Source organism: Pithys albifrons, chromosome 1 (genome assembly GCF_047495875.1).
Source record: "Pithys albifrons albifrons isolate INPA30051 chromosome 1, PitAlb_v1, whole genome shotgun sequence".
Taxonomy (NCBI): domain Eukaryota; kingdom Metazoa; phylum Chordata; class Aves; order Passeriformes; family Thamnophilidae; genus Pithys; species Pithys albifrons.
This window is the reverse complement of record NC_092458.1, coordinates 95503526-95531319: the sequence shown is the minus strand read 5'-3', so window position 1 is coordinate 95531319 and position 27794 is coordinate 95503526. Positions and strand designations below refer to the sequence as shown.

Here is a 27794-nt window from a genome sequence, read left to right as displayed (position 1 = left end):
CCTAAATAGGACTAAGTTTATTGCTCACCATCTTTCCTTGCTTTTTGGGGGGAGTATCATAGAATATTTTGAGTTCAAAGGGACCTTTAGAGGCCATCTATTCCAAACCCCCCCTCAACAAGCAGAACTTCAACTAAATCAGGGTGCTCAGAGCCCCATCCTACCTAACTTTAATGTTTCCAGGGATGGTGCATCTACCTCTCTGGGGAACCTGTTCCAGTGTTTTACCTCCCTCATTTAAAAAATGTTGTCCTTATATCTAATCTAAATCAACTCTCCTTTGGTTTAACACTTTGTCCCATGCTGAAGTCCAGCATATGCTTGCTCTGAGGGGATCTAAAAAAAGATAGAGTTTTTACAAGGGCATCTAATGATAAGTCAAGGGCTTTAAACTACAAGACAGTAGATTTAGATTGGATATCAGGAAGAAGTTTTTTACTGTGAGGGTAGTGAGGCACTGGAAAAGTTTACCCAGAGAAGTTGTGGATGCCCCAACCCTGGAAGTGTTCAAGGTCATGTTGGATGTGGCTTTGAGCAACCTGATGTAGTGAAAGATGTCCCTGCCCATGGGAGAGGGGCTGGAACTAGATGATCTTTAAGATCTCTTCTAATGCAGGCTATTTTATGTTGATTCTATATTACTTGGATATTTAAAGGGATGCCAGCACCACACTACAATCCATCCCATGCAAACTGCTATAAAGTTAAAAAACAGGGAAAAGTCTTTTGTTAGGTGCAGAGAAACTACCCATATTTGACTTAGCTCATGGCCCCACCACACTAGCTGCAGACAGGGGCTTCACCAGCTACTGCCAAAGCGATGAGGACAAAACCAAAGATAGCAGAGTCAGGGCAGAGCTGGGCCTCTGCAGAGCTGGAGCTGCTGTGATGGTACAAGAGCAGAGCACATCTGCTAACCCAAGAGGACAGTCGGCACATGGGAAAAAACCCTGAGGGCCCAAGCAACGGACTAGTTATGGAAGTAGCTTTTGATAACGTGGAGATCCACAGCTTGAGCAACGTTACAATAATGTGGCTTGGGCAGAGTATAACAGGAATGCATGACCATATTTTTCCCTTTCCTTGTACTCCTCTCCAGTCATTCACTATTAAGACAGGCTGGACCTTTTGGTGAAGTCTAGATGTCCTCCTTTAACTTTTTAGAACAGGACAGACCAAAAACTTGAATGGGACAAGGCTCATTCTCTGCCTACCTCTGAGGAGAAAGAGGAATCTCAATGCTTGGCCCAGAAGGAAGCAGAAACCACAGGTAGGGCCACCAGCCTAGGCCATCTGCAAAATAAAGTTCTTTATATCTCCTGTGTCGTTTTCACAGCCACAGAAGGTTAAAACACAGCCTGGATTTAGATAAGAGAATGCAAAACAAAAATCAACTACATGACAGGTGCTGAGAGAAAAAGCATTGATAAAACCTGGTTTCTTTGTGTGACAGATAATACTCATAAGGAAGAGCAAGTGATGAAGTTAATGGAAGACAATACATGAAAATGACACTTAGCATCAGCTATTTCAGCATGCAACAAGGAAAGACACTGTTTAATTAAGAAAGTGCTTATTAATCTAAATAGAAATTTATAATTGGATGGCACATAAATGGATCTAGTGCATTGGCAACATCTTACATCCCATAGCTGCATTTTGGTCCTACTGTCTGACAAATTGCTGAATATACATTGTAAAGTTAATTAAGCACAAGTACACAGTTTCTCATTCTGTTATTTTTTGTAACACTTCAATTAAAGACCATCTTGGGCATTTTAAAACCACTATGTGGAGAATTCTGTGTTTTGGTTTGATTAATAATATAATTTCTTTTCATGGAGTATCTTCCAACAGTCAGCCTTTATGTTAATTTAAAAAAATACCCAAGAGTATTCTGCAATACTAGATTAAAATATTGTAGAATGTTTTTATTACCATGGTAAGATACCCTATATTGAAGTTACTGGTATAGATTAGGGGTAGTTTTCTAATTAACAATGTTGGAAGGGTTGAATTGATGATAAATTACAGGGAATTCAAGCACAAAAAAGAAAACATTAGTTATGAAAAATTTCCAGGTTTCTGGATGTTGAAAGAGTTCCATGTCTCACATGTTCAGTTACATACTCCACCTCATAAGCTTAAAATCCCATGACAGCCTTGATGTACCTTGTGATAAATATTTGGGGGAAAAGAACAACAGCAGCAAACTCAAATTCAGTTTCACAAACTATACTGCAGTAGAGCAATTGTGTGGGGAAAAAGGCCTAAAAAGCTCACAGTGACTTTCCCAAAAGAGCACTTGCCTTACAATCAGCCTCTCATCTAGCATGGCAATGGCACAAAAAGGAAAGTAAACAATACTAAATATATTGTCAGGTGGGAATGAGACAGAAATGTAGCTAGGGACTGGGAAAAGAAGAGGAAGGATGTCTTTAGAAGACAAAATCCTGTGTGCATCTACTAGCAAACCAGTCTGTTTTTTTTATGCTGACTTCTCCCTCCAATTACTTTCTAACAGCACTAAGTCCCTAACCAGAATTTGTAAGACACCTGTTAACTCTTGTGGTATTACCTGTTTTCACTTATTCTCATGCCTTGCCACCAAGGCATGGTTCCCACACTCTTTCCCTCAGGTCAATACATATTTTGCATTTTACAGAGCAGCCCTGCAAGCTTTTCCATCACTCTCCAGTCCCACATAGCAGATCCACCTGGTGAGGCCAGAGTATGTCTCAAGTGTTGCAAGGCAACTATAGAAGGGCTATCAGAAAGCACCTGGCCCAAGCTTTAACACCAACTTGCTCCTGTGCTTTGGACCCATGCAACAAACAGACAGATTCTGTGTCTCTGCTAGTCTCTACCTTCCATATGAGATATAAAACCTAGAGCCTGTCTAATGGCTGCTTGAGGTCACAAGCTCAATGCTCCTCTCCTTCCACTTTCAAGAGCTGAGGTAGTATCTCATTATACTTTGTCTCCTTCTGAGAAGATATCATTCTGCCAGAATAGTGCCAGCCTGAGTCAAGTTCAATCGTCCTACCTGTTGATCCTCATATGCACGGAATGAGGGCTGTTATGTTCTCATGACACTTAACTAAGCACTACATTCCTCCCTGCCCATCCTCAAACTGGGTTGCAACTAGTACAACCCAGGAAAGTAGGGATATTCAGCCTGAATTAGTTATCTTTAAAGAATAATTTGATTTTGAAGTTCTAACACTTTGTCCACTCTTCTCCAAAAAGTAAACCCCACAATTCCTGCAGCAATGCAGTCTTACATGTTTTCATTTCTTTGGGGTTTTTGTTTTGTTTTGGGATTTTTTTAGCAAGAGCAACTTCACTCTCCTACCATTAGCAGGGTGCTGACCTCTTTAAATGTTTAAGGAAAGAGTAGTTTAGTTTTCTTCATGGGGAAATCTGACATTTCCAGTTCAGTCAAATTTTCCACGGGGCATTTGAGCTGATTACTCAGTTTGTACTCTACTTCTTGCAATGTTTCTCATCCACAAAATAGGGTTGAAACCTCCCTATATGAGTTCTGTCACCAAAGATACTTGGAGACACACTCTCTAAGACTTTTAATCTTTAGTAAACTAGGTGGGAAACCATGATCTGAATTATCTCAGAAGGTCTCTTCCTTCCTCTCCTTTGAAAGAAAAAAAAAACATTCAACATGTTTTCTTTCTTCCTTGAAAATAGATTTAGGTTTGAGATCAACTACAGCAAACATTTTAATATCTTCCATTTGTAGAACATTCTTTTACATTGCATTTGATACACCAGTCCTTCCTGCAATGCATACTCACAGGCAATATTCTGGACAATGTAAAGTATGCCTTGCTACTGTGTTCAGGGGTAATTTCAACTCTTACTCTGACTCCACTGAGAAAGCAGAGTGAAAGGGTGAAGTAAAATCTTTAGAATAAAACTCAACCAGCTCATTATTTTTCTTTCACTAGCAAGGTAAGCTTTGTTCTCTGGCAGTAAGAGATGTAAGTCTGTTTTACTTGTAAAGATGCACTTCACTTCCTTCTGTCAACAGCTGTTCTCTGTGGCTCTGGCAAAGCTACACAGACATCAGGAGCATTACCTGTCATTGTGGCCCAAAATTATTAAGATCATTTCTAATGACATCCCATCCTTGACCCAGAGAGCTTTGCAAAAGTCACTAAAATATGTATTAAAGAACAAATTCCTCATTCTGCCAGCCAGGAAAAATGAGAAGACAGAGCTACAATTAGAGAAAATGTAATCCACCAAGAGTTCATCTTGTCCTTAGCTCCATATTTAAGCAGAAGAACTGTTCTCTTCTCCCCAGTCACATTTATTTTCTCATTTTCCTTTTCCAGCCATTTATACCCTTTCAAAACACTCAGAAGAATTAATTATTTAATAGTTTTCAGTCAGTACTACTCCCAAGACTAAACACGTTACATAATGGTGAGTTCAATGTATATCCTGCCCAACAACTTTTAACAAAGTAGACAGCCTCCTGTTTAAAATTGCAGTGGAAGAACACATAAAACAGCAGACAAAGTACCTTTACTACAACACATCTCTAAGAACAAGTGCTGAAAAAGTAGTCTTTATGAACGTATGTTCTAGCAAATCTCACAAAGAATAGGTACGTGCATTTATTACTCTTTGTATTTCAACATCTTCTCTGTGGACAACCCCTTGTCGCGGGGGAGAAGCTTGCATGCCATCATGAGGTTGTGTGCTATTCTGGCAGTGCTTTGTGCCTCTGGTAGGGTCTCCCATGCCAGAGAGGTCGCAGCTGAAGGGTCAGACAAAGTGTGCCCATGAGCAGGATGGGCTTGGTAGCTGTCTGGCAACCATCTTAGGAGAAGGACAAGTCTAACTTCAAATCCGGGCAGATGGAGCTCGCTTAGCCCTGTAAGGCCATCCATCTAAGAGAAGGATACTCTAACCAAACCTACGTCCTGAGGTATTCGCTGTCACCGTCCAAGCTCGCTTGGCCTTGGCAGATGAACCTTAGGAGTAAAGGGTGGGGCCAGTTCTGTGCATGCTCTGCCTCACCTAAAAAAATGATTGTGTAGGCTCAAAGGCTTCACCCACATTGCAAAGCCCTGTAGCGACAGGAGAAGGTCAATACAGCAAGTGATAGAAAGTACTGGAAACCGCAGACCCAACCCTTCATGCAGGCAGTTCAGCATATTAGTCACTCAAGACTGACCCCAGAGATGACAGTCTGGTTTGGCAGCACTCTGAATGACCAAGCAGCCTTTTTTAAGGAAAGCACTGCTTGCTCCGCACAGAGAGGAGCCTAGAAAAGGTGACCTAAACAAAGCTCATCTCCACACCCAGTTGGATAACCATGGCCAACCGGCATCTTCTGATGTGGACAATAAAACCAAAGAGACAAAGGCATACACCTACCTCCAAAGGCGTGTTCCAATTAACACTCGCATGTTGAAACATCAGAGCCATGCTTGATACTGTGGATAGTGGATGTCCTGAGCATCGTTCTGCTCTAATTGTCCACAAACTGTCACAACTCAGCATCAACATTGCTACTCTCAGTGAAGTTCATCTTCATGAGGAAGGCAGCCTTAAAGAACATGGTGCCAGCTCCACACTCTACTGGTCAGGCAAACTCAAAACTGAAAGTCACCTTTCAGGAGTTGACTTCATGATTAAAAACTCCCTTGCCTCCAAAACTGAAAATTTACTGACAGATCATTCCAATTGCATTATCTCCTTATGCCTCCCACTACACAACAAGCAACATGTTGTTCTTTTTAGCATATATGCCCCAACTCTCCAAGCTGACCCAGTGGAAAAAGACAAAATTCTACACCGACCTGCGCAACCTCACCCAAAAGGTTCCTACAGATGATAAGATCACAATCCTTGGTGACTTCAGTGCCAGAGTAGGAAAGAACTCTGAAGCCTGGAAAGGAGTACTGGGCAAGCATGGCGTTGGAAACTGCAAAGACAACGGATGCCTCCTGCTAGAGTTTTCTGCAGAGCAAAGCTCACCATCACCAATGCTATCTTTCAGCAGAAAGACAGCCTGAAGACAACCTGGATGCATCCTCGAACCAAGCACCTTATTGACTATGTCTTAGTGTGACAGAGAAATGTTCATGATGTCCGTCATACCTGAGTGATGCCTAGAGCAGAATGTCAAACGCACTGCCTTGTGCGTTGCAAACTTTAACTCCACTTTGAGCTCAAACCTAAGAGGAACAGCATTCCAAGGAGGAGGGTCCAGGTTAACAATCTTCAAACAGCTACAGTGAGAGACAGCTTCCAGGGAAACCTTCAAACTAGACTTAAAGATAATTCCATAGATCCCTCTCCTGAAGTGCTTTGGCAACATATTAAAAATAGCATCCTGCAGTCCTCTGAAGAGTCCTTAGGGTTCTCCTCCAAGAAAAACAAGGCCATACAACAGGTGAAAACCGGCAAGGCAGCTGGGGTTAATGAAATTCCACCTGAAGTCTAGAGGTCAAGCACTCCATGCTAAATTCCACGAGCTTGTTGTGCGTTGCTGGGAACAAGGCGAAACACCACTAGATCTCCATGATGCAGTCATTATCACACTGTGCAAGAAGAAAGGAGAAAAATCAGACTGTTCAAATTACCAAGGTATTACTCTTCTCTCCATTGCTGGTAAAATCCTTGCAAGAATACTTTTGAACAGATTAGTACCTGCTATTGCAGAAGATCTTCTACCTGAAAGCCAAGTGTGGTTTCAGAGCCAATAGGAGTACCACAGACATGGTATTTGTTCTCAGACAGCTGCAAGAGAAGTGTAGGGAACAGAACAAAGGTCTCTATGTAACCTTCATTGACCTCACCAAAGCTTTTGATACTGTGAGCAGAAAAGGCCTGTGGCAGATCTTGGAACGTTTAGGATGTCCCCCAAGTTCCTCAAAATGATCACCCTGCTACACAAGGATCATTGTGGAAAAGTCAGATATGGCAATGCACTCTCTAAGCCCTTTCCAATAACCAATGGTGTGAAACATTCTTGCACCAACTCTATTCACAATCTTCTTCAGCATGATGCTTCAAAGAGCCATGGCAGACCTTGATGAAGAAAACGTCGTCTACACCCGATATTGCACAGATGGAAGCCTATTCAACCTAAGGCGACTGAAGGCCCACACTAAGACCCTGAATCACCTTGTCCGTGAGCTGCTTTTTGCTGACGATGCTGCCCTCATTGCTCACACAGAAGCAGCTCTGCAGCGCTTAACATCCTGCTTAGCAGAGGCTGCTGAGCTTTTTGGGTTGGAAGTCAACTTGAAGAAGATAGAAGTTCTCTACCAACCTGCACCTCAGGAAGTCTTCCATCATCCCCACATCACCATAGGTGATTCAGAGCTTAAGTCAGTCCAGCAGTTCACCGCTCTGGGAAGCATCAGTTCCTCAAATGGTAAGATTGACAACAGATTAGCAAAGGCATACAGAGCCTTCAGAAAACTCCATAAAAGAGTCTAGTGCAATAAACACCTGAAGAAAAGTACAAAGATCAGTGTCGACAGAGCCATTGTACTGTCTACTCTTTTATATGGGTCTGAATCATGGGTCATCTGCTGCCACCACCTGTGACTCCTCGAACACTTCCATCAGCGCTGCCTCCATACAATCCTAAACATCCATGGGACTGATTACGTGACTAATGTGTCTTTCCTTGAACAGGCAGGGGTCACCAGTATCGAGGCCATGCTGCTGAGAATGCAGCTGCACTGGGCAGGGCACGTCTCCAGGATGGAGGATCATTGCCTCCCGAAGATTGTGCTCTATGGTGAAGCCGCCACGGGCTGCTGCAAGAGAGGAGCCCTGAAGGACTCCCTGAAACAACACCTCAGCCTTGGCCATATTGACTGCCACCAGTGGTCCACTCTGGCCTCCAGTCGGGGTTCATGGAGACACACCATTCACAACGCTGCTGCTTCCTTTGAGAAGACACACAGAGTCAGTCTCAAGGAGAAAAGACAACACAGAAAGAACCGTTCCTCACCAATATCGCCAAAGGAGATGCTCCATTGTGCCTTTTGTGACCGGACTTACCCATTCCACATCAGCCTTTTAGCCACCAGCACACTTGCAACAAGTGTGGGTAGTGCCCTCCCTAAATCTTCATTTGTGAAGTCTAGTCATGATGATGATGATGATGATGATGATATTTACACATATATAGCCAAAGAAAGAAAAGTGTCTTCCTTTTTGGACAGAAGCTGCAGAAGAGTCTACCATAGAAAGGCAAATCCTGAATTTATGTATCTGCAGTACTAACTTCAATTAATCTGATTTTGCTGGGTCTACTCTAGACAAAGAAAGTTTTCCAGGAAACTGTACGTCAATTTCAAGTAATAAAGGAGAAGGAATTTAGTGATCTGCTTTGAATTTTCACCTAGATGCAAAAACATTTAATTATTTTATACTATGCAGGGCAGTTGCTCATGTATTATGGAATTTTGTGCCCTATCCTCTGCCAAAGTTTTGACATGACTCAGGGTAACCATTTTAACTACAAACAAGACCCCAAATCAGATTAAATGTTCCCTGTCACCTAAAGACATACTAAAAAGTTCATAAAAGCTATAAAATCAGAGTCATAATTACAATCTATGTTTATTTAAACAAATGCCTGCATTTATAGAGCTAGTACTACATACCTTACAATGAGGCATGTGTTTCCTAGTAGTTGACTTTCCACTTGCTGTTATCAGGTATCCAGACACCTGAGACTCATTTGGCTTTACAAGGTCTAACAGTTCTATCATTTTATACATTTATTTTACTTTCACCTCTTTTTCACCTATATGAGATTTTTTTGAAAAAACGCCAGAAAAGGAATGTATCTGTGCATATATATATATGTGCATATATTTATAAACACAAAAATGTATACAAGTATGCACAGCTCCTCTGTATGTTTTTGCATGTGTGCAATTATACACATGCTCCAACTTAATATTTAATATTAGTGTCTCATCTCTTACACAATCTGACACATGGTTGTGAAGAATACCCTCTTTTTGAATGTTTATGTTTTTTGCCAAGTTTTCCATTTTATCTGGATGTACAGAAATTCAAAGAGGAACTCCTCCAGATAGATTCTAATTTTGGCAGGTTATTTGAGATGTGTTAGTATCATTGATTAAAGTTACACTACCCAGGCATTATTTACTTGAGCTTCAGGAGAATTTCTGCAAAGTTCTTTAAATCTGGTCTGTGTAAGTGGATCTTACTTGAAGTAGTATTAGATACTCTCTCTACTCAGGTTTCCATTCTTCGAGTATACCAGTAGGATTGCTGCAAAAATACCCCCATATAGCCCCATTTATTAAACTAATCAGCTCACGTCAGAATTATATGCACAGTTTTCTTCTACATAGTCTAGCAACCACAGAAAACTCCTTAAACAAGACGTTGCTCCCTTGCAGAGAACCTCATGAAAAGCATCACTACAACTCTCTTTCCTCCTTGTTCCCACTCCTTTTCCTTTTGTGGGTATCTCCTGGACACTGTGACATCTCTCTTGCTCCTGTTCTTTCCAAAATGAGCTTCACCTCTCCTCTTGCAGCCCACACTCTTCCTCTTTAGAAATAATTGCTGCGTTTCCTTTCCCGCCCTGCAAACCCACTGTCCTCTAACATTGCTCCCCCTCCTTACAAATATGTCCCTACACCAGAACACTCCCACCACAGCCTGCCATGCAGGTGGAAATTTTTCACTCTCATTTGGATTCAAAAACAAAGCACAGCTTAAACCTGTTTTGTATGTTAAAAGAGACAGACTGAGCATTTGAAAAATATGATCAGTGGTTAGAAAAGACTCCAAATGATCAATTTAAGACTCTTTGTCTGCTATAAAATGGAGATGGTGTCCCAGAATATCCAGGCAAGTGAAGCAGCTGAGTTTAGTAGTGTTTATGAGCATTATTTTTAGCAATTCCAATCAGAAAGATGCTGGGAAAGAGTAAAGATTTTTGAGAAATATTTTAGCACAATAGCTAAATAGATTGGCCACATGATGCCAGCATTGTCTGGGAAACCATAGAAGACTCCATTCTCAATCAAAGTATGTGTGGATTAGTTTCTTTTTCAATCTGACCATACTTTTTAAAGTTTTCTTTAGTGTGCACATATCCACCCTCACACTTCTCATTTTGCTGCAACGTTTTCACCAGGCTCTTTTTACAACCTGCTTAAACCACCCTATGAAGTCTCCCCTTTTTATTCTTCCAGTACTACAGAGTTTCATCAAAGCTATGTTTAGCCATATCATGACTCCCACCCACTTCATGCCTTGTTTCTCCTTTCTGCTTTACATAACCAGCATCAATGCAAACTTTCTGCATTTACATATAAGGAAATTCCACAGAATGGTGCATTGCCACCTCATTGCTTGGGTTTGCTTTCAGCATAAGTCAATATGTTACTGCAGGTCATTACAAATTTTGATCTAGATTGCGGAAAAGAAGAGAATAAGGATGTTTATTCCTCCAGAACAGAGGAGTCCGCCCCACCACTGTCTCTCACTTCAAAACTGTCTTGCAGGAACATCCAAAGTATGTTCTTGTTCCCTTCCATGAGAACTTACATTCATCACACATAGGTCCAGTTTTTTCTTCAATGTTGAAAACCTCCAGGAAGAGTGAGATAACTAGAATCATAGAATCATTTGGGTTGGAAAAGATCTCTAAACATTATCAAGTCCAACCATTAGCCCAGCACTGCCATGTCCACCACTAAACCATATCCTTAAGTGCCACATATACACATCATCTAAATACTTCTAGGAATGGTGACTCAACTACTGCCATGGGCAGCCTGTTCCAGTGACTATTGCTTGCCACCAAAAAATTTTTCCTAATATCCAATCTAAACCTTCCCTGGTGCAAATTGAGGGCATTCTCTTGTATCCTATCATTTGCTACTTGCGAGAAGAGATCAACCCCCACCTCACTACAACCTCCCTTCAGGCAGTGGTAGAGTGCAGTAAGGTCTCTGCTAGTCCACTGGTTGGGGCTGGGACACCACAGTCTCGGCTTCTAACAAGGTTGAATCTTTCAACATCAGTAATTTGGTCCCTCTGCTCTGAGATCATGACCTAAAGAATTCAGAAGGCATTGTTAAACATTGTTGAACAGAGATCTTATCTCAAAAAATGAAAATTAAATAGACTAAGCACTTCTGTCTTTTACAGTGATATCCAGAAGTTAAAAGACTGTTCCCACAAAGCATTTTGTTTCTCTGTGCCTATGTCCACACTTTTAAAAGTACAATTTCTAGGTGAAAGAATTCTCACTCACATTTTTGAGTGGATTTGAGATACATTGATCAGCAGGTCAATTACACACCTTGCCCTGCCCAAAGAGAACCCCTCAGGATCTGAAGCTGTCACTCCAACTTCAGACAAAACCACGCTTGTCTCCCTTCTCTTACCCCTCAACAGGGTCTTGCTTTGCTTGCCTTTACTCCTCACAGTGACATGCTGAAAACAGAGAAGGAGTATAGACACACCTGCTCCTCCCATGCAGAAACACTGGCAAATCAGTAATAAAAGAATAACAACATTTCAAATCTCACATGTTTTAGAGGATAATTACACAACATCCAAGATCTGGCATGTCAAGTACCAGTCATCTTGCACAAGGATAAATATTTCCCTTTGAAAAATCTTCACCAGAGATTAACTGGAGTCTTTATTCAGTTGGACCTGCCATACAACCCTGGTATTCATCTCTCCTCACACCAAGTAAAATATTTCCAATGGCTCACAGCCATACTGATCTCAAGACTCACATCCTGCCACAATGGAAGTTGATTCCTGTTGCCTCAGACTCTGGGGAATTGTGTCAATGGAGATTTCACATCAACAGGAAAATGAGCATACATCTACATGAGATATATTTACCCATTTTGTTTCCTCATTATATCCCCTAGTGCCTTAACAAAAGAGGTTTTTTCAAAGAGGAAGGTACTAGATAGAGCTGACCAACAGCAAACTCCAACACTCCCAGTCTGTTAGCCCATCATGCAAGGGCAAAAGGCGTCTTGTTTGGTGGAAGAGACAGAGCCTCAACCCAGGTGGATCTCATTCAATGTTGCCCCCAAAAATGACGAGCTGCAACACTGATTGCCTTAATACCACAACCCATGTTTGCTATACATTTGAAAACACAGACACCAGACTATTTTCAAATTCTTCAGTTGAAAACCTCTACTCCTCCTAAACAGTGGGATAAGCCTTTATTAGGACAACATGATCAATATGAATTCAGATAGAACCTTTACATATGGTTAGAGCTCTTTGGGCAGAGTCCACTCCAGAAGTTGAGCATATGATGAGGTAGAAGAGCTGGATTAAGTGATATGAGGCAAGAGAGAGTCAAGCCTGGGTACTGCTTCTCATCAGGACCATTCCCCAGCTATCCCACTGGCATTATGGGGTATAGCATCACAGCTGTTCCTACCTCTTTCAGACATACTGATGAGATCAAGAGTGATGTCCATGTCCTGAACGCCACCCCATAGGCACCAGTTTGCATCAGGGACTGAGCCACAATCCTTGGAGGGCCTGATGACATAGTGCCATACTATTCCTTGATTTTGTCATCACCCAGTGTATTGGAAAACCTCACGATTTCCTGCAGACCCACCCCATCTCAAAAAATCAAGATAGCACACCTAACTTCCACAGTGGTGGAACAGGCAAGTGTACTTTCCTACAGATGAGCTGCATCTGCCCTGGAGGCAGATCCCACATCTCCATGAGAATCTCAATATACAATTATGCCAGAGAACCAGGCATCAAAGCCAAAGGACCTTCATGTTCCTTGGCCGCTGCTCATCATTCCTTATCAGGGTATGCCAAACAGCTTTTCCTCAAACATTTTTTTCAAGTTAATAACACAACTGACATTCAGCTTCCTATGCTAACTGCCTTCACCCCAGAGGTGCATGCTGTGAAACTGGGACACTTCCAGGAGATGATGGAAGACCACCAGTTTGTTCACAATAAAAGAATCCATCACAACCTTATTCACTTCATGGTAAATAAGATGTCTCTGCTATTTGATTTACCCAGATATTCTTGGTTCAACATTTAGAGCATTTCAAACAATTTATTCTTTTCAGAAAACTTCTAAAATTTTGTGAAAGGGAGGAGGATGGCTGTTTAAGGAGGCTGGATGATCCTGTTCCACATCAGAAAGCTGAAAAAGGGACATAATTGAAGTGTCTGGAGAGTATTACAATCACTTGGGGCTCATTGTCTAGTGCTCACTACCACATAAAGGAAGTTGCCAGTTAAGCAGGGAAAGACAGAGGTTTTGCATCAAAAGGAGCATCAGTGTATAGATCATAATATGCATGTCAGCATCTGCCTTTTATTCAGACAATAAAGAGAGCAGAGAGCCTATCTTAATGTGAATGTCTTTGAAAAGTTGTATGTTTTTGTCAGAAAGACAGAAGATTTTATTAAAAGCCATAATAAAAAAAAATCATAACACTGCTATTCTTTCAGGAACTGAAATTCAGTTATACCTTACAAGATGCATAGTTGGTTATTCTAAAAATTCCAGAAATGCAAAATAAGTTGTGAAAGAAATTCCAGGTAGTTTTTTGTTTCTACTTACTAACCTCTGCTGTTGAAGCAGATATAGGTTTGCACCTCTGTTTTCCTTTCAATTTACCAATCTGCTCCTTGAAAAAAAAGCTAAATGCAGAATTTCCAGTTTTCACTGGATGTTATATATAACAGTTTTATAAAACTCCACAAGCTGAAGAATTACTAATCTTTTGTACTAAGAGGTCCACTCTTACTTCAAGAAGAGATGGGAAAAATAACAAGAATTTCAGTTTACAAGAGATTTTTTTTCTCACCTGTAAAACTTAATTGTTTCAAACATTCATATCTTTGCTACAATATGACTTTCAACAGCACTGAAATGCAGAATACTCAGAATGTAATTGAAGTGTTTTTCTAGCAATTATTCTCATCCAGACAGCTACATATTTTTATATGCTTAAGGTTACAACAAGTATTTGTCATCTGTTACACGCAAGCATTTATTAAATGTGTATATTCTCATAAAGCTACATGTCAGCTGACTATTTGTTCACAAAACATGACTAGTTGACACTGGAAAAGAGTTAAGTGTTCCTTACCATTTCATGGTATTGCTTCAGTTTCCTGGCAAAGATGCCTGATAAAATACCATCTGCCAAAAGCTTTGCAGAGTCTCTGGAATCTACTTCACTTTTATAAGTGAGTCGTCAAATCTTTGCTAGTAAAGCCAGAGGAATGCAGTTATGTCTGTTTGAATTCCTGTGAGAGTTCATGTCAGCATTCATTTAGCTCACAGGGTGCCAGAAGCTGGAACGTTTGTTTGTACATCACTTAGAACAGCAAGTCCTCAGATCTATAGTGCAGAGCAACATCAATGTCTAAGAGCAGAGGTTTCCACTTCATCTGTCCCAAAGCCCACCTGTGAGGTGCTGTGCACTATCTGCAAGGCAACAACAGTGAGCTTGACAGAGCTGCTTGTACAGCCAGTGGCCACCCCTTATCAGAGCCAGGAGCTGAACCTCCTATCATTGCCAGCCCAGCTCTGGGGCTTGAGGATCTCAAAAACGAGGGAGAAGGGAAATGCAAAACACTTCATTGTTCAGAGGTCATTTGCTGCTTAAAACCTTGAGTCATTGGGAGTTTCCTGTGAAGGCAGAGAAGACAGTAAAACCACATAATCACATAGTATCATAAAACCCCTTAACAAGTGCATGACAGAAAGTCTCAGGTAACTTTTAAAATGTTACTGTGGACACCCCCTCATAAGGGAAGCAGTAACACGCACACTTGCCTTGCTGTGTCTTCTACTAGGGTGCCCATTTATATGGCCACTCCTGGAGAGACAACAGGCCAGACCAGCTAGTGCAGCTGTTCAGGTGTGCTCAGCATGACATTACTGGAGATGCTTGTTCTTGAGAGTTTCCGGTCCTGATCATCAAGAAAGCTCCTTATGGACAACTTGCACACATGACGCCCCACATCTTAAAGGGCTCAGACTCTACTAGATATATCCAGGGCACAATGCAGCACCATAATTCCCCACCACCATGTGCGAGGTACCACAACCACACAGAGAGCACATCTGCTCTGTCTAGAGCTACTTGGACTGACAAGTTCATCTATCACTGAGAGGGTGTGTTTTCACTCCAGAACTAAAATCAGATAATATTCTCATCATGGCTGAGCAAACACATACTAATTTGTCTTGTTTAGGTCCCTCAGCATGTTCATCCAGCACAGAAACATTTTGCTTGTCATGTGTTAACACAGAGAATGGGTCTCAGGCATAAATGTTTTGATACAGTTCAAGACTAAGAGGCAGTATTGATTATTCCTGCTAGAATCAATTCTTGTAACTGTCAGTAAATCAAATCAGATTCAAGTCATGACTTGGAAATACTAAAGAATGACTGTCCTAGTTCAGCAGGAGGGACCAGCTAACCCTGTGTGGGGGTGATCAAAGCTGTGTATTCTACCCCCTCTATTCATTCCCCAAGGTCAATGGGCCATTAGCAGCAGCTGCCCAGGGAGCCATTATCACCTTCACACCCAGCCTGAGGGGGGCGGAGCTGCTAATGGGCCATCAACAGCTCAACACCTCCTGGCTCCCAGAGTTAATCACCCATTGTGTGAGTCCCCGCCCAGGGGGAGGGACTGAGACCTCCCTGAGGGTACATAAGTGGTGGGTAAGAAGACCTCGGGAACCTCTTGTCGGATCCAGAGCAGCAGCAGGACCTTGACAGGAGGAGATCACCGCTCTCGCCCAGACCACAGCCCTCGCCTGCACCAACAGGTTTTTCTTTTCCTTTTGCTCTGGACTTGGGGGAGCCACAGGGGTCTCAGCACAAGGGCAAACAAACCCCCTTGGGTTTGTGCCCCAGGACACTGGGTTATACTGCTGGGGTTTTGTGAGTTGAAAGCAATTTCCCTTGTGTGTCAGTGTTGTTATTGTAATATTATTATTAAATTTTAGGTCTGACTTATAATCTCTCTCGTGGTGAGTTCATTTCCCCTGCTGGTTCACCTTTAAACCAGCACAATGACCCAGTTATTTAAGCTCAGATAGAATTGTTTCTGTAATTTAAAATATGTAACTCCACTATTTTTGTGGCTATGCTAGCTTGCTATGGCCATGTAGCCAGAGTTTCTCGCTCAAGTGCCCAAAAAAGAAACAAGAAATTCTGGGTCCATACTACCACAGTGTCATACATGCACACTGCTTGCTTGTACACCCTCTTACTCACTAGCCATACAGCAGGCAAATTGGCCTGTCTCAGACTGAGACAACCAAAAAGGACTTTGTTAATAGCCAACGGCAGTGGAGTAGTCCAGTTGACATAACAAGGATGACACATCAAATTTTAATGATTTTGTGTGGGCACAAAGTATTTCTTGTTTCTAGAAACAACCCTGTCTCTACTTAGTTAGGACAGACAAAAGACCCCCTGAGCCAAGACAGCCCCCAGCATCTATATGGCTCATGCCTGTCTGGGTTCTGAAAGCCATCCATCCTCATGAGTGTAGACCCACACCCCAGCAGTGTCTTGCTGATACAAAAGTGCCTCCAGGGCCAGCACAGACTCCTGCAAAGCCAGCCAAGACATCTCTGCTCACATGGCCCCATCATGCCTGTAACAAGGCAAGCCTTGTCCTGCATTAGATGTATGACGCAGTAATTCATGAACCAGGAGCTCTTTCTGAAGGATATGGTCATAGGTAAGCCTACAATATTTAACTATCAGGAACATCTCCAAACGATCATTGTTGAACCTTTTGTTAAGAAGTTAGTTGGTTCCTATTGGAACAACAAACTCCCAAGAGCCCCCACCACTCAGCCAGCAGTCTGGTAGCTACACAGCACAGTACCAGCTAGATTCAAAACTAGTCATGATCCAATAACATAGGCTTGCAGCCCAGAAAGCCAGACACATCCTGGGCTGCATCAAAAGCATGGCTATCATGTTGTAGCAGGCAATTCCACCCCTCCGCTCTGCTTTTTAGCCTCTAGAGAAGAGACGGTTCTAGGGACACTTTATAGTAACCTTCTAGTACCTGAGGAGGGACTAAAGGAAAGAAGGGAAATTACTTGTTACCAGAGCATAGGGTGATAGGGCGAAGGGTAACAAGGTAACAGAGTTTCAGAGTAGATATGAGAAAGGAATTCTTTCCTGTGAGAGTAGTGAGGCACTGGAACAGGTTGCCCCAGGTTGGATGGGGCTTTGAGCAACCTGGTTTAGTGGAAGGTGTCCTTGCCTGTGATAGAGGGTTTGGAACTAGATGATCTTTAAGGTCTTTTCCAAGCCAAGCAATTCTATGACATTTGCAGAAGGGCTTGCTCCTTTGCAAAGGAGGAAGCAGAAGTGCTGACTTGTTCAGAGGGGGAGGGGGAAGGAAAAAATATTGGTCACTTCTTGGTCAAAGGTGGAATTTTTTTTTACATCATAGTGAAACCAAAGCATGCTGTGTACGTCAGCCACAAGCCACACATGTGTAGTGAGCCAAATAGCAAATTTTTTTGAAGACCTAGTCCTGCTCCATTCACATCCATAAAAATATACTTTCTCTAACCCAATATTCATAGTAACTTCTATGCATTAAATTAGTAAACCATTAAATGTGTTTGATTTCAGCTAGTAAGGAAAAAAGTAGTTCTGCTCTGAACACAATTTCACAGTAGGGTAGCCACATTTGGAATAGCTGCTCCAGTTGACATCTTTGTAGCTCAAGACCCAGTCATGACAAATAGTAGCTTAGAAATCTGCTCTACCAGTGTGTGGAGCTCTTTCTACATAACTAAATCCAAAGTTAGCTTCAGCTGGTGTTTAAACCAAGAGCATAACTCATTTGTCTTGTCACAAGTATTTACTTTTCACCCCCTCACCCCTTTCTATTTTCTGTTCTGAGAAATATCAAAGTCTTCATTACAGCAGATGTTTAGCTTTTTTAAAAATTAAGTGGAAAATAGTTCTAAAGAACAGCAACCCATTGTTGCTGGTTTTATGAGTACGAGTTGGTTGACATCAGCCTGCAACAATGAAGATTTGTGATACTCTCCACAAGTGCTGCATAGCAACTGTGCTTGTTCTTCTGCAGAAGTTTGGACTCTGGCAAGTCTGCACACTGTTTCACACAAAGGAGGAACAGACAGTGTGCCTATCATGCAGCCCACACAGGTGAAGCTGGTGTTTAAAATCATGGTGTCATTTCAGAGACATTCCCCACAAGGTGAAGTATTGCCTCAAATGGGGCAGTAAAGCAAATCAAAGCTCCGTCAACCATGTGTCAACACAAAAGGCCCAGATGAACCCTGTTCTTCCCTAGTGACACAGCAGTTCAAGTCTGCCCCAGCAGAGAAGGGAGCTCCAAGAGTCTCACTGAGCACCTCCACCTCTGTTTCATCTTCCTCCCACTCCAGCTCCAGATTTTGTGCACAGTCCCAAAGCCCCAGCAAAACATGAGTCAAGAGCACTTCACAATCAATCACCTGCTTTTCATATCAGGCCTATGGAAGTGGCCACATTGAACGCCCAAAGTGCTGAAAGTAAAAATTTCTTAAAACAAAGGAGTAGCATGCCAAAGGACATGCTACACACACAGACACACACACCAAATGTTTAAAGCTTCTGAAAGAACCCCACCTGGGAAATCATATGCAACTGTATCACAAGTATAGACTGCTACAAATCATAAGAGATCTGGTAATTTAAAAACAAGTCCATGAACAAACTTCCAATTTTCTCCAAAATCTTTCTATAATGATCCTTTGCCATCCCAATCTTTTGAGTAGTACTAAAGTGGGGACAGAAGGGTGTTAAATTTGTTTTTAAAAATCTGCTGTTGAGAAAACAGCACAGTTAGGCTACAGTCTCACATCTGATGGTACTGTACCCGTATAGCATGTTAGATCAAAGGAGAATTAAACAATAAGTAGATTATACTCTATTTAGTGAGAAATGGGAGCAGGAGAGCATTTATATTTCAGTCAACAAGTAGATTCAAGACAACTTCAAACCTTGCTCAAGGAAAGCTCCTTACCTTCCAAAGATCTGATAAAAGGCATGGTTTTATTGCCTTGTTGCAAAGGACAGAATCTTTTCTGACAGAGGTCACCCAGACCTTTACACTGTTGTGATTCTTGATAACCTGTATTTCCCTCTCACATCAATCCTCAGCCCCTCCACTGACATTTCATAGACATTTCATTCTATCACCTGCCATCAGCACATGTCTAGGACAACAGTACCTTTGGAACAAGATGAAGCAGCAGCACAACAATAACACACTTGAAATAGAGCAATGCTTCCACTGGTAAGGAAGGTAGAAGACTTCAAAATAAACCTAAACATCAGAATATCCAACAATTTGTTCCTTTGAGCAGTCACTTTCCAGGCACTGGGCTTTGAGCTGCTTCTCTGACATTGTGACAAGGAGGAGGCATGGATAAATTTATGAACTCAAAGTGGTCAGGACAAAACCAATGCAGAAATGAAGTATCAGGGTTTGCTTTCATCAGTCAAAGAGCCAGACTGTGCTTAATGAAGCAAATATAGAATAATATACCATTTTAATCTATTAAGATAAAGTTTCCAATCCTGTGGATATCACAAAGTGCTGTATTCAGCCTGCTCAGATTGTGTTGAGCTCCAACCACCACAGAGGATTTGCTCAGGTGTTTTAAGATACCCATACCTCCACACCTCTAGGGCATCTCCAACAAATCTGGAACAATTAAAAGGGAAGGTAGGAAAAAAAGTTGAGGGAGAATCATACCTTTTACTGAGGAGATATGAGAGGAGGGAGGCAGTGCTTACCAGGGATCACCAGCATCCTGCCTCTGAAGCAGCAGCTCCTTTGCAGCCCCCCAGAGCTCACCCTGTGCCCTCCCTCCTGCACCCTGACCACACCAACATCCATAGCTTTGGAAATGTGCTTCGTCAGACTCCTGTAGCTCCCAGCCACCTATTATCAAGATAATTAAATATTATTACACTTAATTAATAAGTTCCCTCAGAAAACACACACATATGCACAGGGTTTCTCCTGCGGCCCTGTACAGGTCAACAGATTACTGGACCAGACTTATTAGGCTTTCAAAACTTGCCGCCTGATGGGCTGTTCCTGGCAGGACAGGAATAGGCAGCAGTTACGAGAATCCATGTCAGCAATGCATTATTTAACCTGGCACTGCTCACACCCTTGGCTGGCTGCCTCTGAGGTTCCTCCCTCGCCTGGCCTCCAACAACATAAAATAAAAAAAAAACACCACCAAAACGAAAACAAAAATGCGAGAGACAGCAAGCAAGAAGGCTTTGTGACCCTGAAGGTCCATTCATGGGGAATGTGACCAAGTAAACACACTGAGAAAAGCTCTTCAGAGTAGCTGACAGCTGCGGAAATAGGAAGGGTCAGAGCATGAGAGAAATACTGTTTCTTACTAAACAATGTGAATGTGGAGTTTGGTGGGTTTGGGTGTTTTTTAACTCTTTCCTTCTGTCCAGGCACACAGCCTTAATTAACCCAAAGCTGGTACAGGGATGTCAAAGTCATGATTCAGAAATACTGGTTTTGAAATTAATTGTCTGACACACAGATTTCCTATGTCACCTTAGGTAAGTCATTTGTCTGTACTGTATTTCAGCTTCTAATCCACAAGGCAAAGACAGTGCCTTACAGGCAAGTTATGGGGTTATTAGTGACTACAATAGCTATGATGATGGGAGGCAGAGAGGTGATAGGGGAGATAGGAAGATCCACCTACTGCTCAATTTTGATAGCTTGAGCATTCTGTTCGAGATAAAACCTCCCACAAGTAAAATGGTTTCTACATTAATAACACTGATTTCTAGGCACATTTCATCCTTTCATACCAAAATTGCATTTATTATTGAAATACACTTAAATCAGAATAAGATGGACTGTGGGCTCCACCCGACACAGAACAGTTCTTCAGCTGCCAGGGAGAGAAAAGGCCTTATCCAGTTCTTTGGTCTTCACCTTCCCAACTCCATTCTCACTTTTCATACCTCCCTGTCCTCTTCTCCATTCCCCTTCCTTCTAGAAGGGATAAAAACAACCATGATGTTCTGGTTATAAAGGGTGATTAAACATTAAAGTCTGCAGTCTAGTGGGGAAGCAGATGCTCTCCAGCCATTTTCAGGTTTAATATTCTGTTTAAACTGCACCTAATTGTTTAAAGAAAAGCACAGATAAGTAGCCATCATTGCAAGTCTTTTGGGGATCTCCCATGAGGGTCCCCACCTTCTGAAGTAGTTCTGAGCCCTTCAGAGTCTGTCTTAGTCAGTTCAGCACACCTGTGGCATCACAGCCCTCACCCAAAACTGGAGTACAGTCATGGAAGTAACAGCAAGAGATGTCCCTAAGGATGCGTCTGATTTCTGGCCCATTTGCAGGGCTTCCCTTCGGCCCCCAGCACTGCAGCCATGCCCTGCTTCCAGAATGGGGAGCACACTCTGGAAGGGCTGACTCCTCTCCAGCACAGTTAAAGATTTCTTATTTTATTAAAACAACTGAGATGTCTTTCTTTCAACAAACTGTTTTGATGAGTAACTTCTGAACCACTCCAGTCAGGAACAGGCTCTACTAATTTCTAGCTGCTGAGTTCTCAGATTTTTTTTTCTTTTGGCTGTTAATACTTTATGATTACTTAATGGGCATGTTTATGACCAATAAGTATGTTTTACTGAAAGAGTTATAATTCATGAAGTCATAAATTAGAAAGAATCCGGTAACTAGTTGTTAATTAATAACTTTGATCCATTGCAGGCTTTTGACTTTTGCCCCCTTGAGCTGGAACCCTGAAAATAATCATATTTGCTCTCTCTATTTTACTTAGCTATACAAAGTATCCCAACTTGTCGTACTTATTTTTTAAAAAGTAAACACAAAATGAGTGAGCAGACTCCAACCCTGCAATCTAAAACATACAATGTTCTGTGCTGACACATCATCCCATTTGGGAACAAAACCTGCTCCAAGTTACAGGTTCATAACTAAACTAACATCATTTCTTCAATGATGGTGTTGATTGAGGTGAGAAAACGTTATTCCAAGTTACAGAAGACAAGTATGTAAGTTAGAAGGGATGGCTGAAGACATTCCAAAGCACAAAAATACCTTTCAGATTTTGAAATCCTAGCCTTCACTTGACTTTAAATCACCGATCAGCGAGTTTTAAGCCAGAAAGAAAATCCACAATAGCATTTCATTACCACTGAAAGATGAGTAAATAATCAGGCTAACCTTTCTATAATTTTGGAAGATCTCACCAGAAACATGAGCATGGCATGTGAATTGCACTTTTTTAAAGAGAATTTCCTAATATCTCTTGTTTGCATTTCTGTGCTGCCCAGCAGATCGTATGAGGAGCCACAATACAGTTGTCTTTCAATTCATATCCTCTTGGACAGCATATGTTATATTCCTAGGCCAAGCTTTTGGAAGCAGCTAATGATTTTGCTGCTCTACTGAATGCATCTTAGCAGGAGAAGTCGTAGAAGCTGAGTACCGATGCTCGGAGAAGGAGCTCGCTCTAATTGGATTCACAGGAAAACCTAACATTCAAAGGTGTTCCAGCAGCACTGCATTTTCTTATTTAGGAGCCCAGAAAGCTGTGCATCTCTTTAACTTCTTTTATTCAAGAAGTCAAGAAAAGCAAAAATTTAAACAGGAACCCAGAGTTCATTTGGTGCATTCCTATAGTGTTTGTCAGTGAGGAGAGGAGGAGCACAAGAACTGAAACCACCACATCGCACAGAAGATGTTGCAATAAGTGTGCTCATTGCAATGCCCCAGGCTTGCCCTTGCTTCCAAACAGCTTCTGTATGCACCAAAGTGACTCCAGTATCGGTCAGGAGTGGTGCAACCAACTTCCAGTCTGGGCTCCACGAAGAGGTGAGGAGGAAAGGACAATAGGAGCAAAGGGGACTTAGGGGGTCCCAGAGGGGTTCCTAGATGTTGTGCTTATCCTGACAGCACTGTCAGGAGCCTGGCACAGATGAACGACCCCTTTTCCAGTGCTGGCATGGGGCAACAACACACCTTGCTTTAAAGTATTCTGTCCCCACTGCTGGGCAGCAACCAACTTGTGTATCCAGATTCTTCTGCCAGAGTACTCTCACTCCCAGGAGTGGCTTGAACAGGAGAGCTGAGGTCAGTAAACCTCGTTTTCTGCTCTTTCACAGCCTTGCCTCACACGGGTTGCTGCCTAAGGTTGTGGGGGTTCTGCACTGCTACCTGCCACCCAAGATTAAGAAAGCATGGCACTTGCTCCTCCTGCTCCATGTCCAGATCACAGACAGATAAAGTGAGCCAAGTTTGTGTCAGCAATAAATGGAGGCGATTAGGAGCAGCATACCACATGCAAATGCAGAGTAACCCTTCAAAGACATGGGAACACCTCAGCAATTTAAACAAGATGCTAAACACAAGAGCAAATCCTCCAGAAACAGACAATGAAGAAAGAGGAGAGGAGAGGAGAGGAGAGGAGAGGAGAGGAGAGGAGAGGAGAGGAGAGGAGAGGAGAGGAGAGGAGAGGAGAGGAGAGGAGAGGAGAGGAGAGGAGAGGAGAGGAGAGGAGAGGAGAGGAGAGGAGAGGAGAGGAGAGGAGAGGAGAGGAGAGGAGAGGAGAGGAGAGGAGAGGAGAGGAGAGGAGAGGAGAGGAGAGGAGAGGAGAGGAGAGGAGAGGAGAGGAGAGGAGAGGAGGAGAGGAGAGGAGAGGAGAAGAGAGGAGGAGAGGAGAGGAGAGGAGAGGAGAGGAGAGGAGAGGAGAGGAGAGGAGAGGAGAGGAGAGGAGAGGAGAGGAGAGGAGAGGAGAGGAGAGGAGAAAAGAAAAAAGAAAATAAAAGAAAAGAAAAGAAAAGAAAAGAAAATAAAAGAAAAGAAAAGAAAAGAAAAGAAAAGAAAAGAAAAGAAAAGAAAAGAAAAGAAAAGAAAAGAAAAGAAAAGAAAAAAGAAAAGAAAAGAAAAGAAAAGAAAAGAAAAGAAAAGAAAAGAAAAGAAAAGAAAAGAAAAGAAAAGAAAAAAGAAAAGAAAAGAAAAGAAAAGAAAAGAAAATAAAAGAAAAGAAAAGAAAAGAAAAGAAAAGAAAAGAAAAGAAAAGAAAAGAAAAGAAAAGAAAAGAAAAGCTAAAACAACAGTCTGCTGGGCTGCTTATAACTTTGTTTGGATTTTAGGCTGAGATCATATTCAGAGGATAATTAAAGCCTCAGGCAAACAGCAGCAGAAGAGATTACACTGTAGAAGGGAGGACAAGCACTTGGGAGAAGGGGAGGAACATTCATCTTTGTAAGAACAGGCACTGAAAATTTTTCTCTTAAGCTATGTATGGCAAGTCTTGCATACCAGAGTTGCATGCATTTGATGAGAGACAGCATAGTAGAAGGTCAAATCAATCCCTTCCATTCACATGAGAGGCACAGAACTTCCTTCTAAGTGCAGTCAAACAGCACTCAAACAGGTTTATCTTACACCAATATTTGGTGCCTAGACCTGAAAGATTTATTTCAGATCTATGGACCTAACAAGTCTGTAAATTGAAGGGATTTGGAGGGTCAATCCCATTCGTGTTCCTGTCCATAAATTCACAAGCTGACTAGCTCAGCTTGCTATATTGAGTCACAACTACAAAAATGCTTTGTTTTCCCTAGGCTCCTACTAAGTGCTAACTAAGCCATATTAAGAGTATTCCTTTTTTTTTTTTTAACAAAACCAAGGCCCAGACTTCAAATGATTCTTGAACTGGGACATTTTTGTGAGAAGAAAATAAAACTATAATTGTCCGAGGACTGACATTATCTCTGTTCATAACTACTCCCAGTTCAGTGGGTACAGGCAAAAAATAGAGTTAGTTTTAATTAATTAACCAATACTGCTTTAGAATACAAATTTATTTACCTCTTCATGGATGGCTTAGAAAAAACAAGGGCACTAAAAAAGCTTCAGGTGAATCAAATGATTCACAAGAACTCAGGAAAAGTAAACAAAACCTCAGTGAAATTTTGCACACATCAGCAAGCACAACATCACCACAAGAAAAGTCACTTGCTTCCTGGATAATATGTGCAGAAATGAGGAATAGCTGTACATTTTGGGTTGTTTTTTGTTACCACCTACTCCCAGAGCCAAGAAAATCAACAGACAAGCACTCTCCTGGCCACAGCCATTTGGGATAAGTCCCAGCAGAGCTTTCTGTCTCTATTCCACCCCACAAGATAAGAAAACAAAGATGCAACAATGCATTTCTATGCCTTTTGTAGCCCAAAGGAGGTACCTCAGAGCCTGCTTAACTCTTCTGCACAGATGATTCTCCCTGTTGCAGCACACTGATGTAACTATCTTAGCCTCACTGCTGCCTCTCCCTCTCAGTGAAGCCCAACTGGACCATTTGTTCACCCCACTTCCCTTAAAGAAGCAGCAAAGTGTACCAGTGACTTGCTAGCAAAGGGGAAGTACAGTGGAATAATAAGAAAGAGAGCCTGGAAAGGCTCAGCCCTGCAGAAAAATCATATACCCTTAAAGATGGTGCCATTTTCTCTGAGTTGAAGGTGGGTCAACCTCCACAATTTGTATCCTGTATTACTGGAGTCAACAAAACCAAGCCCATTGACTCCAGTGGACACTGAATCCAACTCCAATGGTGTATAACTAAATATCAGCCTGTTCTTGATACATACTATTATAATTCAAACAGCACAAGCTCTCCAGTCCATGACTAATTATAATTTCTACCTTCTTCTATCTCTCATACTTTGAATTAATGAATAGAGTAGTTAGCATGGGTTGAGAAAGAGAAATCTGCTAGCAGTGATGTGAACTCACAAAGACACGTGCTCATGCACGCACATTAAATGAACTGATGGGGCTTAGCACCATAATTATAAATACTGGAACAGTCAGCTATGACAAAGCACTATTTCATATTATCCTTAAAAAACAAACAGAGCTTTCAGGTACTGTGTGTCATATCAGACGTAGAAAACAAAGGTACTCAAGACTAAAGTTCATGTCCACTAACTGGAAAGCATTAATAGTCAGCCACACCTGAAAACTGGGCTGGAGAATAGGACACATAAAAAATTACCCCCAGTTTCTGGTACACCACTGGCAAATATCAAAGGTCTTATGATTTGTTACCGTTTTTCTTTGCAGTGCCAAGTATCATGCAATTAAGACAATCTGGACTCTCATTAAAACACAATTAAGTTTCCAGAGATCAGAATTGCTTCAAAGTACGTATCTTTTAAGAATCAAAACCAAAGGCAGGTGAAACCTGAGTTTCTAAAAACATGTACTAATCAGTTTTAGAAGCTCATCTCCTTATTTGTGTGTCATGGTGTTAGAAATATTGGGTTATGATAGCATGATGGGATACACAGTCATCACTGATAAAGTCCAGAGACAAACATAGACTTAAATGTGAAAAGGTATATAGAATCACACAATAGTTTAGGTTGGAAGATACCTTGTCCTCTAGTCCAACTTTTCACTAGACCAGGTTGTTCAGAGCCCTGTCCAGTCTGACCTTGAATATTTCCAGGGATGGAACATCCTCCACCCATCTGGGCAATCTGTTCTCGTGTTTCACCACCCTCCTTGTAAAAAACCCTGCCAAACACTGAGTCCTAAAATCATTATAGAGTTTGTTTTTCTAGCCCATAAAAATTGCCCAGTTCCAAGAAAACTGCCCCAAGGAACGTAATACTGAGAGTTCAGACATGCTTCCATACTACCACTTGGACATCCCAGGCAGGGGTAAAGGAACACTGGAAAAAAATAACCAGGTTACAACATACTGATTAACAGCTGTGAGTCAGTCAGCATGCAAATTAGTATTAATAAGTACATGTGTAGAGGCATAAGCCCTATCACAGGTGGGCTAAGTCCACAATCTTAGGTTTGGAGCTACACAGTGCTCATAGTTGTCCCAATACTAAAACACTCCAATATTAATTGGAAGAAGCCACTGTGAACAAGCATTTTCCAGTACCCCTTGTCACATGTGGTCCATTCACTTTTCTAAAACCTTAGCCATGCAGTTCACAGAAGCAGAACATCTGCCCACACTGTCTCTTTCCTCTCAGCAGCATGAATCACCAGTGGTGTGAAAGCCAAAGGCTCCCTAACTACTGCCAGATGGCTGTGTGTCATGCCCTGTGTGCTAGGTGGGAAGGTTCTCCACTCCACACCCCCATCCCTGAATTAGCAACTCACGACCAAGCTCCTGGCACACCTCCCCTCACATGGCCTGGACCATGAAACCCTGAAACTCAGGGAAGTTCTGGGAACAGAGAGGCAGACAGACAGAGTGATGGTTGACAACAAGCCAAGGACGCTTTGATTTTGCTTCCAGTATGAGTTTCCTCAGTTCAGCCCAAACACTGACACAGCCATTAAACACACAGAAGTAGAAACTACCTCTTAGATCATCTTGTCCACTCTCCTGGAAACCAGCTCAGAGAAGGACAGCATGGCTCATCTAACAGTTGTTGTATTTATTTATTTTAAAATAAGGATTTAAGGAGAATCAATCAACCAACACACAATGCTAGATTGTCACTGTTAATACTTTCTCTAGTCATTTGTACTGTTTTCTGTGAAAATCCAGACAAAAAAGACCTCTTCCTCCAGGACTTTGCTCTCCAGATTGACTCCAATAAACACCTTTCTAAACTAGAACTTTGTTGTTTGGGGTAGTGGAGGTTACCTGCCTTTGT

General features: G+C 41.9%; 1 protein-coding gene across 2 annotated transcripts in view; it reads right to left on the bottom strand.

Moving 5' to 3' along the window:
* ZPLD1 (zona pellucida like domain containing 1) overlaps window positions 1-27794 on the bottom strand; it is a 118499-nt gene that overhangs the window by 89226 nt on the left and 1479 nt on the right. The window lies entirely within an intron of this gene.